The sequence below is a fragment of the Canis lupus genome, chromosome 15 (assembly GCF_003254725.2).
Source record: "Canis lupus dingo isolate Sandy chromosome 15, ASM325472v2, whole genome shotgun sequence".
Lineage (NCBI taxonomy): Eukaryota > Metazoa > Chordata > Mammalia > Carnivora > Canidae > Canis > Canis lupus.
This window is the reverse complement of record NC_064257.1, coordinates 2,645,674-2,658,315: the sequence shown is the minus strand read 5'-3', so window position 1 is coordinate 2,658,315 and position 12,642 is coordinate 2,645,674. Positions and strand designations below refer to the sequence as shown.

Genomic DNA, 12,642 nt, shown 5'->3' with positions numbered 1-12,642 from the left:
TGTGATTTTGTGTGTGTGTGTGTGTATGTACGTATGTGTATATACACACATACATTGAGCTTGTCCTATCTATAACTGAAAGACTTGAGTCAACACATGAGATGTACAAAGACAATTTTGAGGATTGCAGCCTCATGGTACAGATTAGACTTTCTTTGACAGGTAATTGCAGTAGAGCTAATTTTCTTTGTGCCACATATCATTTTAACTAGTCTCATTGGTTTGTTGGGGTATTTCCCCCACAGCTTCAGCTAGGTTAGCAGTGTGGGAGGGAGGTGAGACCACTGGACCAACTTTCTTCTCTACTGGACCTGAAAAATATTTTTTGTCTTACAAGAAAGGTTGGTGCTGCTCCATTGAAAGGCAAAGCTTTCTAAGTTATTGCTAGTAGTTTTCTTCTTGATTATAAAGTGTTTAATGAGTTACTTGATAGAAGTTCGGCACTTTCTAGAAGGGCTTTTTTTGTCAATCAGGTCACCTGCCTTTGGGCCCCTGCTACATTAATGGAATTGGTGGAACTAGGCCAGCAAAGGTTTTTAGTGGAGTGTGAGTACGTTTCTCTTTAGGCTGTTATTTTCCACAGAGGCCACAGGTAGGGGACTCTGAGTAAAGTTGCCATCTATAAAAATTGCATAGGTTTGGTTGTTTTTCCCTTTCCTCCAAAATTTAATTTCCTCTTGGCAGGTATAATTCACAGATGTAATTAAAAAGTAATTTGGTTCTAAAAAGCATATGAGGCTGCTTCTCAGAGTACCAGTTCTTTTCAGCCAGTTCATTTCAATTTAAGAGGTACATCTATGCATTTTTGAAGCCTCATGTTTAATAATTACAATATTTTGCTACTGTATTTGACTCTTCCATTTTCCAAACTTTCTCCTTCCCTACCCCACTCTTTTGGCTCCTGTATTTCTCCACAGGCTTTGTGGATGAAGGTCCATTGATGGCTGAACTGGAGGTCCCTTCCCAGTGGAAAACCCCAGAGATGAGCCAAATCTGCCTTCAGCTGTGGCCATCCATCAGTGTAAGGTTGCCCTGGTGGTTGTCTTCAGTTTGTCCGACACTCCTCTGCTCTACTCCCCCTCCCCCATTCTCCCTCCTGTGTAGCTGAAACTTGCCCTGGAATCCCACCTTTTTAACATATCACTGGGTAGTAATAAGATTTTAATATCGATGCTTCTTTTCATTTTCAAGTAATGTGAAGTAGTTCTCTGACCATTTTTGTTGACCATAGCCCTGTGTTCCCTGCCCCTCCCCCACTCCATTTGCATATTTCCTATGGGTATTCTGGTTTGTTTTTAAACGCATATAGGATATAATTTATTTAGAAAGTTTTGAATTTCATAAGCCCAATTAGAGAATGCTTTGTTGATTTCTTCTTTTTAATTTCAAGTCAGAGCTTTCAAAAAGAAATTTCTTAATTTGAAACAATGAGAACTGGATCTCTCAGGTTCCATGTCCTTTCTCCTCACCCAAAAAATAAATGTGTAATGTTCCCATTTTATTATGTGTTGAAAATAGTAAAACAAATACAGGAGTAAGAGGGACAATCTCTCAGCTGTAGCCAATAAGCTTGGCCTAGAGTGATTTGAGAGAACAGAGCGCCTTTTTTTTTTTTTTTTTTTTTTCAGACAAACATGCTGTCTTTAACAGCTAATGTTGGGAAGACCATAAAATCCCCAAGCCCCTACCACAGAGCTTACATCTTTAGATTCAAGTTTACATATTAATCCTACAACGTTACTTCCTGAAGTGCCCTCAAAATACATTTGTTGTTCACCTTCTTCCTCTTTCCTTGCCTTTCTGGAAGTCCCCCAATGTGTAGATTTAGAAATGAGTTCTCTAGTGTTTCAAGCGTTGAGTTAAACTTTTTAATATTGTTTAGATGGTTGCTTTTGTTCTTATGCCTTTAAAAAATAATTTCTTACAGAGTTTTCTGTGTGAGCTGGTAACATGCTGCAACATAAAGCTCATAAAGGAGAGGGTGCTGGTGTCTTCTTGTTGATACTTTACCACTTGGGGTATAACTAACACAAGCCCTTTGATGAGAAATAGGAAGGAAATTCCCTGTTCTTACCATGATGCTTTTGTTCAAAATAGCAGTAAAACAGCACAGTTAATGAAAAACCAATTTAAATGTGACAGCTGATTTGGGAAAGAAAGAGTGAAATGATTCAGGCTCTTCTGCTATGTTGAAACATGTTTGTCGAAAGAATAGCTGTTGAGCATGAGACCCTGTCTGTCTGAAGGTAGGCCGGAGGAATTTTGTTAGAGGAGCTGTTTTAGACCAAGGAGAATTGTGAGGAAAAACTCTTTACCGAAGTGTGAGTGCTGTGTTAACATCCTAGCTTGTAGGTGAGAGAAGGGAAGAATCATTAAACGCAGCATTGGGAGGAAGATTCTAAAGCAGTTCCTCTGAGCATTCTGACTTTATTCTGAGCCTAGTTTCTGAACAGGAGTCTGATACAACTGACTCAAATCAGGGGCGCCCATATTGTGGGCAGAGTAAAAATAGGGCTCAGTTTCATTAGACTTCTTAATGCATTTAAGGAAGAAAAAAGATTCATTACCATAGACCAGTTATTTTTTCTCTTGTGGGATATTGGGGGGTGGGGATGCATGAGGGTCCTCCTTATACTTACCGGCTAAAAATCACTAAATACTATTTCTTTAAAAAGCAAACACTTTGGGATGCCTGGGTGGCTCAGTTGGTAGGGCAGTTAACTCTTGATTTTGGCTCAGGTCATGATCTTGGTCAATAGGATCAAGCATCCCCCCCCACTCCACCCCACCTCATCACCCCATCAGGCTCCATGCTCGACACAGAGTATGCTTGTCCCCCCCCCAACCCTGTGCTCTCTCTCATAAATAAATACATAAAATCTTTAAAAAAAGCAAACACTTTATTTTTTTCTGATTTTGAAAGTTATATTTGTGAAAAAAATCTTTGGGAAGGATGAGAAAGCATAATGATGCAGAAGATATTTCACTTAATTCCTATCATCCAATTTTTTTTTACTTGTACTTATTCCATAATAATTTTATATCATTATTGTTTTAACATTTATCATAACCATTTTTATAACATTAATGACATTTAAATACCTTTATTATATTCCATTATTTGAATATGTCATTATTTAACTCTTGCCCATTGTTGAACATTCAAATTATTAGTTTTTCAGTATCATAAATAATGGTACAATGTAAATTTTTGTGTTGCTTTTAGACTTATGGGTTATTCATGTGATCAGAGGTGAGTGGTCACGTGAGCCCTCTAATTTTAAAAGGTTGTTAGGGAGTCCTCTGGGCTGAGCCCATGCAGAGACAGCCTTGCTGTGGATTGTCATTCTGAACTGCTTCACTGTAGTGGACATCTGTTGAGGCAATGGAGAGATATTGTGTTGAAGTATGGAGAATCCTGGCTTGACCATAAGGAACAGATTTATGGAACATGATCACAGCAAGATAGGCCAAGATATATTCATATCTCATGCACAATCTTCACATTATATGCTTTGAAATATGGAAATATTGTGTATTCATCAGCATCTTAATGTTGTTCACACTCTCCTCTCTCACTTAACCAGTCCACTGGGAAGGTGGATTAGAGGTCCTACATTGGTAGAAAGAGATTAAGACTACTGGGTTTTTGTTTGTTTGTTTGTTTGTTTTGTTTAAGATTTATTTATTTATTTGAGAGAGAGAGAGAGAGAGAGCAGTGGGGAGGGGCAGAGGGTGAGGGAGAGATAGTCTTAAGTAGACTCCATGCTGAGGGCAAAGCCTGATATAGGGTTCATTCTTAGCACCCTGAGATCATGACCTAAGCTGAAACCAAGAGTTGGGTGCTTAGAGCCACCCAAGCATCCCTGGTTCTTTTTTCAATAAGACCTTTCTTTGGACTATAAATTACATCAAGACAGGGACTGTGTTCCATGTGTATCTGTATACATAATGCACAGCATCTGGCACATACTGTCTATGCCTACATCATGAACCCTGTTACTTTATTAATGTGTGTTCAGATCATATTTTTTATTATTTATTTATTTGTAAAGATTTTATTTATTTATTCGTGAGAGACCCAGAGAGAGAGGTCAGAGATATAGGCAGAGGGAGGAGCAGGCTCCCTGCAGGGAGCTGGATGTGTGACTCTATCCTGAGACTCCAGGATCATGCCCTGGGCCGAAGGGAAGCGCTCAACTACTGAGCCACCCAGGCATCTCAGATCATATTCTTTTTAAAAAATATTTTATTTATTTGAGAGAGAGAGAGAGAGAGCGTGAGCACACAAGTGGGGGGAGGGGGAAAGGGAGAAGCAGAAGCAGGGTCCCCACTGGCAGGGAACCTCAATGCAGGGCTCGATCCCAAGCCCCTGGAATCATGACCTGAACGGAAGGCAGACGCTTAACCAGCTGAGCCACCCAGGCACTCCCAGATCATATACTTTATTTGTTTTGTTTTCTGAAAGTCATCCTCATGCTTTTAAACTCAGATACTTGAAGATCTGTGACATTCCGGGAAACTGAGCAGGTAAATTTCCTGGTTGCTTTGTTGGAATTAATTTCTTCATACCATTTTTATTTTGTGCTTCTGACACATGTGCCGCATTGAAACCTGGAGCCAGTCACAAAGCTAGTACTCTGCCCTCTCAGAGGTTTTAGTGTGACACATCATCTTGCATCTTGGGAGAAATGTAGCATGGAGTGTGAAACAGGAGGCTGAAAAAGCACTCCTTTAGCCTTTTTGTGGAATGGAAGTAAATATTTAGACACTGTTCTCAGGTGCTGCAGAAATTAATAACCTTGCAGCGGTTTTAGAAGCTCTTCTTATACCTACTGGAACAGTTTGTTTAATTTGAAGAACCTTGCTTTGGCTCTTTTGAAGTTGTGATTTTTTTTTCCTAGATACCTGCCCTGGGTTCCTCAACAGAATGTTCTGTTTGCGGGATTTCTCTATCCACACCACTGACATTTGCCCCACTCCCTTAGTACCACACCTTCTGACCTGAATCTCATTATACTCAATTCTGAAACATCTAGTTTTGAAACATGGTAGTGTTTTCGTTTTGAAACACTTTAGGCCAGGGCTGTTTTGATGACTAACATTCAGCATGCCACTGGACTAACTGTACTTTGATCCCAGAATTCATTTCTAGTCTGCTGTTTGTTTGGAAATGGAAGTTTTCTAGCTTGTTTGGGTATGGTTGTGATTCAATTAAACTGACACTGATTTTCCATCTGTTTGCCATTGTTTGGGGGCTCCTCTGTGCATTAGGAAAGTTGCTACACACAGTTGCAGAGAGGTCATGTGTCTGTGGGCTTGCACAGGGGTTTGTTTGTGGACTCAGGTTTTGGGTAAAGCCTCCTCTGGCTGAAAGACATGAGCCTCCCTTCAAATAATTGAAAGACATAATCTGCCTGGCCACTTGTTCTTGGGCTCTAGTATATTCCACTCGTCTCTACTTCTGGGCTTCCTTTGAGGAAGAAGAATGTGGGTAGGAAGGGATGTGAATAAGCCTTCATATCCAGTCTCAGATGTTGGGCTTCCCAGCAGCAGAGAGTGAATTGTATGTTGTAATAGAAAAGACCACCTAAAGAACAGGATATCAATTTAGGGACCATTATTGAACATCTATGTGTAACATACAGTTGGGGGTGTGTAGAGATGATTCTAATTCCATCCCAGCTAGTGATTTCTTCTCTGAGCTTAGGTAATGACCTCTTTGGGCCTTAGTTTCTCCGGATGTGCTTGGACTAAATAACCCTTAGGGTTCTTTCCAACTTTGGAATTCTATATCTAAATGTTTATCTGTTTGTTACAGAGCAAGAGAAGAGATTTTCCCACAAAACTGGTATATTCTTATAACTCACATGCTTCAAACTAAATGGCCTGGAAATGATACCTGTAGAGAAGGACTTCTCAACTTCAGCAGTATTGATGTTTTGGATACTTCTATGTTGAGAGATTGTCCTGTGCCTTGTAGTATGTTTACCAGCATCTCTGGCCTTGCCCACTAGATGCCAGTAGCATTCTCCTCCTACTCTCCGCCAGTTCTGACACCTAAAAATGTCTTCAGATGTTGATGTTGCCCCTGAGGGGATATTGCTTCTTTTGAGAAGCACTGCTTCAGAGAGAGAGAAGAGTGGTGCTTTTTGAATCTGGGCTATTTTTAATGTCTATTTTCATATTGTTCCTCTTCTGCTTATTACCAATCCTTGGATTGAATGAAGAGCAACCTTTTGGTCAAGAGCTATATCACTCTTCTTTAATAGCTTCTTTTCAAGATACGCCTTTCCTAACTTTGCATCCTCAGTATTTTTTTCAGGATATGAATAGATACTAATTATTGCCAAGAGGAAGTTAAGGCTTTAACCTGAAACCACCTAAAAATATATAAAGAAGTAAATGTCCCCAGGGGTTGAAGACAGTGACTTCTAATGAATCAAGTGAGCTTTTGTTACCTGAAGTGAGGTCATGAGTGATAGGAAATTTGTTTAATAACAAGTTTTGAAATATCAGGTCCGCCTGGTCAACTTTGAAATGGTTGCCTAGCTTTTAGCGCAGCGATCCCTCCGTGTACACCTCCTTCCCATAGCCTGCTGTTAACCATTGAGGTAGTGATTGGAATGTGCCAGTTCTCTTAGGAGATCTAATTTTAATACTTGTTACTTTTGCTGTAATATATTGGTTTTAGGTTGAATTACTCTGCATTTTCCCTCAGTGTGATCTTTTCCTCATTTCTTGTAAATCCACAGTCTTGACTGTGTTGGATACAGAATGACGCTGTTTGCTGACTGGGTAGAGTATGATTTGTGAGCATCCTTGCTGGGATGCTGTGGGATCCCAAAGCCATGATTGAGACACTTAAGCCTGTGTCAGTCCCTGTCCCTCGGTCCTGGCAGGCTCCACGTTCCATCCCAGCTGAGCCTTTGCTGGAGTAATTGCCCACATAGAGCCTGCAAGCCAAACAATTGTTCGTACTGAGATAGTCTCACTGTTTAGCTCCTAATGAAACAATCTCCTTCCTGCCCTCAATGAAAGCAGCTATTTTTTTATTTCCTCCCTCCCTTTTTGGAGACGCTATGTCTCAGCCGCCCCTCTTCTATCTTATTCAAAAATGCTTTAAGCAGAGTCTTTGTGCAGAGGAAATTGGCTAGAGCCAAAATATCACGGGCTAACCAGGAGACAAAGAGCATTAAGGATACCCTTTCCCTAACTTTTTATGTAGGATATTTAAATTAACTCTGTGTGATTTTCTGAGTAATAGGCAATTTAAACCTCAAGTCCATGTAAAAAAATACTAGGTTTTTATTTATTTATTTATTTATTTAACCTAAAAAACGTTTATTTGTTTATTCATAAGACACGCACACACACACACACACACAGAGGCAGAGACATAGGCAGAAGGAGAAGCAGGCTCTCCACAGGGAGCCCGATGTGGGACTTGATCCCAGAACCCTGGGATCAGGACCTGAGCCGAAGGCAGACGCTCAGTCACTGAGCCACCCAGGTGCCTCCAAATACTAGATTTTAAAAAATATACTAAGTTAGTTGTACATAAAGGAGCTTGCAGAACTAAGCAATAAGAAAAATAAAACCCAACAACAAAACAACCATAGATAGATGAGTGCCACAGGACAACAATAAGATGTTCTGGGAATCAGGGCAGGAAGGAGAAGAGGCCTGATTGGGAAAGTGGATAGAGCAAGTTTTTCACAAAATGATGTTTTGCAAATGCAAGTAGTGGCCCAGGTACAGCTATTTGTATTGAGATCCAAAGTTGACCAGGAAAGTATAAGTAGTCCAGTTTTCCATACCAAAATTTAGAACATCCAAAATATGAATTTAGGAGGGAGAGCCCAAAGTAGAAATGATAGGATCCCCAGGCAGCTCCAATGTGTCCTGCTTCTCTTTCCCTCTCTGGGTTGCTTCTTCTGGATTATCAATCCTTTATCACGTTGCTGTCTCTGTTCTGAAACTCTGGCTCAAATAGAGACACAAATCACTTCCTTTGGTTCTTTCCCCTTAGCCCTATTAAAATTGTTCAGAACTTTGAGTACAAAGGGAGAACAAAAAATGAATTTATTATGAAATATATGAAACTAAAAATCACCCTTTCATTTTAAAAATCATTTATTTATTTATTTATTTGACAGAATGAGAGAGAGCACAAGCAGGGGGAACAGCAGAGGGAGAGGGAGAAGCAGGCTCCCAGCTGAGCAAGGAACTCGATGCAGGGCTTGATCCCAGGACCCCAGAATCATGACCTGGCCTGAAGGTGGATGCTTAACCCACTGAGTCACCCAGGCTCCCCAATAATCACCATTTCAAAGCTTAATTGCTGATCCTGCTTTGGCTCGTGCCCTAGTCCCTGTTCTACTTCCTAATCCTAAAGTCTCTGTGCCTTAGCTTTATAGAACCAGTGTAGCTTCCTGGTTACTTTGTTTGATTTGTTTTTGCTGAGCATCATGCTCTCCTCTATGTGAAAGGTGCTATCATAGGATCCACCACCCAGGAGTTTACTCTCTAGAGAACTTGACCTAGAGGTAAAACCAAATTTGTCTTCTTGTGTTACTGCTCTTGTAGGGCTCTTTTACTCATTTCTCTGTAGTTAGGCATCTAGGCCTCTTCCTGAGGTAATCGACATAATTAGAGACCTCATCCTCCAAGTAGAAATGAAGGTTCTCCAGAAAGAGTGAGGCTTTCCACTTGGAGGCCCAGTAGTAGGTACCACAACTTGTATACTACTCTCTCATGGGAGGATTTATTTAACAAGAACTGTGTACATACTGTGTTTTTTTTTTTTAAGGGAAAACTTTTATTTTGACTGCATTAAAATGTAAAAACAGTTAAACAGCAAAGTACATTCTTTTTTTAATAGCAAAGCACATTCTAAATGAAGTAACAGTGGTTAAAAAGAAATTTAGAAATTAAGAAAGAAATAATTGCAAAATGTTAATTCCCCTAAATTAATCTATAAATATAGGGCTAAATGGATATAAATATTACTAAGTTTAGCCGGGGGAGGGGGGATGTTGTTTATTTTTTGCTTGTTTGTTTTTTAGAGGGAGGAGAGGCAGAGGGAGAGAGAGAATCTCCAGCAGATTCCTTGCTGGGCTTGGAGCCCATCTAGGGGCTCAATCGATCTCACGATCCTAAGATCATGACCTGAGCCGAAATCAAGAGTCAGATGCTCAACCAAGTGAGCCACCCAGGCATCTGTGTTGCACTGTTTTTAAAACTAATAAAAATTTATTGAGATAAATACTACGTTACTTTCATAGATTTTAAAATAACAGCTCATTGCATTTCCTGTATTGTTTCAGGTATCTCTACATGATTGTGTCAAACTTCAATTAATAGTTTAAGTGATAGTGAATATTTTATTTCCATCAAAGTGCAATAATTGTATGGCCCAATTTGGACCAATGAATTATTAATAACATGTTCCTAAGAATGATATTTTTTTAATTTGAATTCATTTAGCCTACATACAGTACATCATTAGTTTCAGTTGTAGTGTTCAATAATTTATCAGTGGCGTATAACACCCAGTGCTCATCACATCGTATACCTTCCTTAAGGGCCATCACCCAATTACCTAAGAATGATATTAAGCAGTATCTTTGAAATTATGAGAGCAAATGTAGCATGCATTAAATAACACCCATTTCCTAAAAAGAAATAAATCAAAATTACTTTTTTAAAAGATTTTATTTATTTATTCATGAGAGACACAGAAAGAGAGAAAGAGGGAGAGACACAGGCAGAGGAGAAGCAGGCTCCATGCAGGGAGCCTGATGTGGGACTCTATCCCAGGACTCCAGGATCACGCCCTGAGCCAAAGGCACATGCTTAACCACCTAGGCATCCCCAAAATTACTTTTAAAGAGAGGAATGGGCAAATGTCCCATGGATGGTTGTGGATGATCAGGGGGCAGCTCCTGTAGAAAAAAAATCAAACCTGCATGTGACCCTAGGTCCCTCAGGCCTCACGATTTAACCCTCCTCCTTCCTGGGGAACCTGATGAAGGAGAGGGATGCCCTGGCTCATTCAGGCCTCTGCTTGCTGAATGGCTACTGAGGGGAAGTTGGAATTTAAACTCTTTTGGCTAAGTTTTGTCTGCTGTGACCATTTTCTTTTCTTAGCTCATTGAGCTTTCCTCTCAGTCGACAGGGGCGCCAACCAACTTTGTTGAGTTTTTTTTTCTCATGGGACATAATCTGTCTTTGGCAGAGGAAGTGTTTCTTTCCAGTTCTCTCTCTAGGTCTTTGGCCCTTTTTTCATAGGAGCTGCTGCTGTTTTCATGCACTTTGGGAAGTTTCTTTATTTCTAAGCTGTTTATTTCTAAGTTATCCCCTTGATTAGCTTTCTGCACTTTTCATTATGTGTTCTTGCTATAGTTAGGTCAGTGTTTGAAGTTTCAGCTTAAGCTCTTGAATTTTACTTTTAAGCTATGAATATTCAAATTGCAAAGATGCTTGCTCAGTTTGGAAATTTCTCATTGGACCTGTAAGCTCTTTTTTCATTTGATTTTTTTCATATAGTTTTTTTTTTTAAATGTTCCATGCTTTTTTTCTTCAAGCTTTTTTAAGGGGATGTTTAAGTTAACAGCATGGATGAGTTTCTTCAAATCAACTTTGGACTCGTCTAGATGGTCTCTGTTTTCTGATCCACTCTTTTTGTCTAATCCCAAATTGCCATCATTCATGTAATCTCTAAAGAGAGCAGGCATGTATACCATCTCAGGACAGTTTCAGTCATAGATTTTTAGCTGGCTCTCTGTATCATTTATGCCTATTTCATTTTTGTCTTTGAGTTTTCAAGCATTTTTTTTCCTTCTGTTCCCACACTTTGCTTCTACCCTGCAGCTTCTTGGGAAAGCAGCTCTAGGCTTTCCTGAAGAGAAGTATTTTCAACCATACCATCCATTCTTTTCCTCTGAAGTTGTTCTACATTCTTCTGAGATGCTTTTAGTGTTTTTGGCACCAGTCACTAGGAATTGGAGAGATTTTGATGTATCTTTGAGTACCATGTATGTCCTTGAAGACAAACTGTCATCACTGCATGAAATGAAAGCTTAGGGGGCTCACTTTTCTGTTCTTTTTTTGAGAAAGGCTACTGTGTCTTCAAGTGAAGAGGTGAACATGTTCAGATTTGTTTTTGTTTTTGTTTTTTGCCATACTCTGTGTAACATCAGAGGACTGGCCTCCATTGGAGGCATCAGCTTGTGTAACCAGCCTAATCTTCTCATTGACTTTATGAGATTCTCCAACCCTAGGCTGAAAATCTTTTGACTAGCTCTTTCTCCCTCCTTAAAATATGTTGGCTCTTTACTATAAAAACAATCGTAGCAGCACATACCAGAACCTCTCAGGAAACCCCAAGAGACTTGGACCTTGTTTCAAGCTTTCAGACACCACCACCAAGAACCTTGCACAGCTGTTCCAAGACAGGCTGGAGGACCTCTGATTGGAATCAAGAATTCACTTCGCCCAGGAGTCCCCTTGTCTGTGTCCTATTCTTGAATGTGAAAAAGGCCTCTGGGTGTCTGTGGTTAAGATTTACCCTCAGACATTTCTCTGTGGCTGGAAATACCAGCTGGCACTGGTACACACAGTTTTAAGGGGAATTGGTGTCTTTATTGGTATATAGAAGTGAAGAGAGGAGTAATAAGAATTGATTCTAGAAAGGCCCAGATCAGACAAGAATTTAAGCCATACTTAGGAGTTTGGAATTCACTTGACCATGGGGGTCCAGTTATATGTCTTTTTTTTTTTTTTTTTTTAGTTATATGTCTTTAAATGAGGTGATAACATCAGAACATACCTTGCCAGAATGTTCTTTTTAGAGAGAGAGAGAGAAAAAAAAGAGAGACCATAGTAGGATCCATCCTTTCCCTTCTGAAATAATCTGAAGAGTTGAGTAATAATGATGCAGGTTGATTGACCTGGTAGGTTTTCATTACCAGAAACATCACCTAGGTATGCACTGGTTACTATCCACAGCTGGCACAGACAGAAATGAAGAGTTACAGTGTAACCTACAGTGAATCCCTACCTACTACTAACCAGGAAAATCAGAGTGGTGTGGACCTAAATTTGCTGAAAATTAACTTCCCTTTCTTTAGTCTTTTCAGAGTAGCTCAATGAATTTTAGAGATACTGTTACTACCTTTGAGAAGAGGTAGGTTTCAGAGATAATCTAATCTAGGTAAGGAAATTGACTCTTGGAGAAATGAATTGACTTGCCTGAAGTCAAACAGCTGATTAGTGGCACAGCTTAGATAACCCCTATCTTTAGCTGTGTGGATAGCAGGGGCTAAGTAAATAATATAAGCCGTGTGTAAGCATGTTTCGGACTAGTTCAGAGCAAGTACTGGTTTTGCTAGGATATCAAGGAAATGAACAGCCAGTGTATAAAGTTGCTGAGGAAAGCTACAGCTGGGTGCAGCTGTAGATATGTGCTTTGTTTTGGCCCCTGGCCCTTTGCCTATGTTATTATTTTGGACTTATTCCTTTAGGCTCTTTTTCAGTTGTATTTAATTTTTTGGTCCCTCTCTTGCCCAGGGCTGAGCACAGTAAAGCATATCCAGGTCTGTAAGCACTGCTAACACCTATGGAAAGATGAAGAATGTT

General features: G+C 39.8%; 1 protein-coding gene across 7 annotated transcripts in view; it reads left to right on the top strand.

Annotated features, from left to right (window-relative positions):
* Positions 1–12,642, top strand: part of SMAP2 (small ArfGAP2) — a 47,231-nt gene that overhangs the window by 8,989 nt on the left and 25,600 nt on the right. Inside the window, exon 3 of one of the 7 annotated variants that reach the window (XM_025419780.3) lies at positions 918–1,021. The exons of the other annotated variants lie outside the window; for them this stretch is intronic. The gene's annotated coding sequence lies outside the window, so the exon portion shown is untranslated. The remainder of the gene's footprint in view (positions 1–917; positions 1,022–12,642) is intronic. 7 annotated transcript variants of the gene reach the window in all.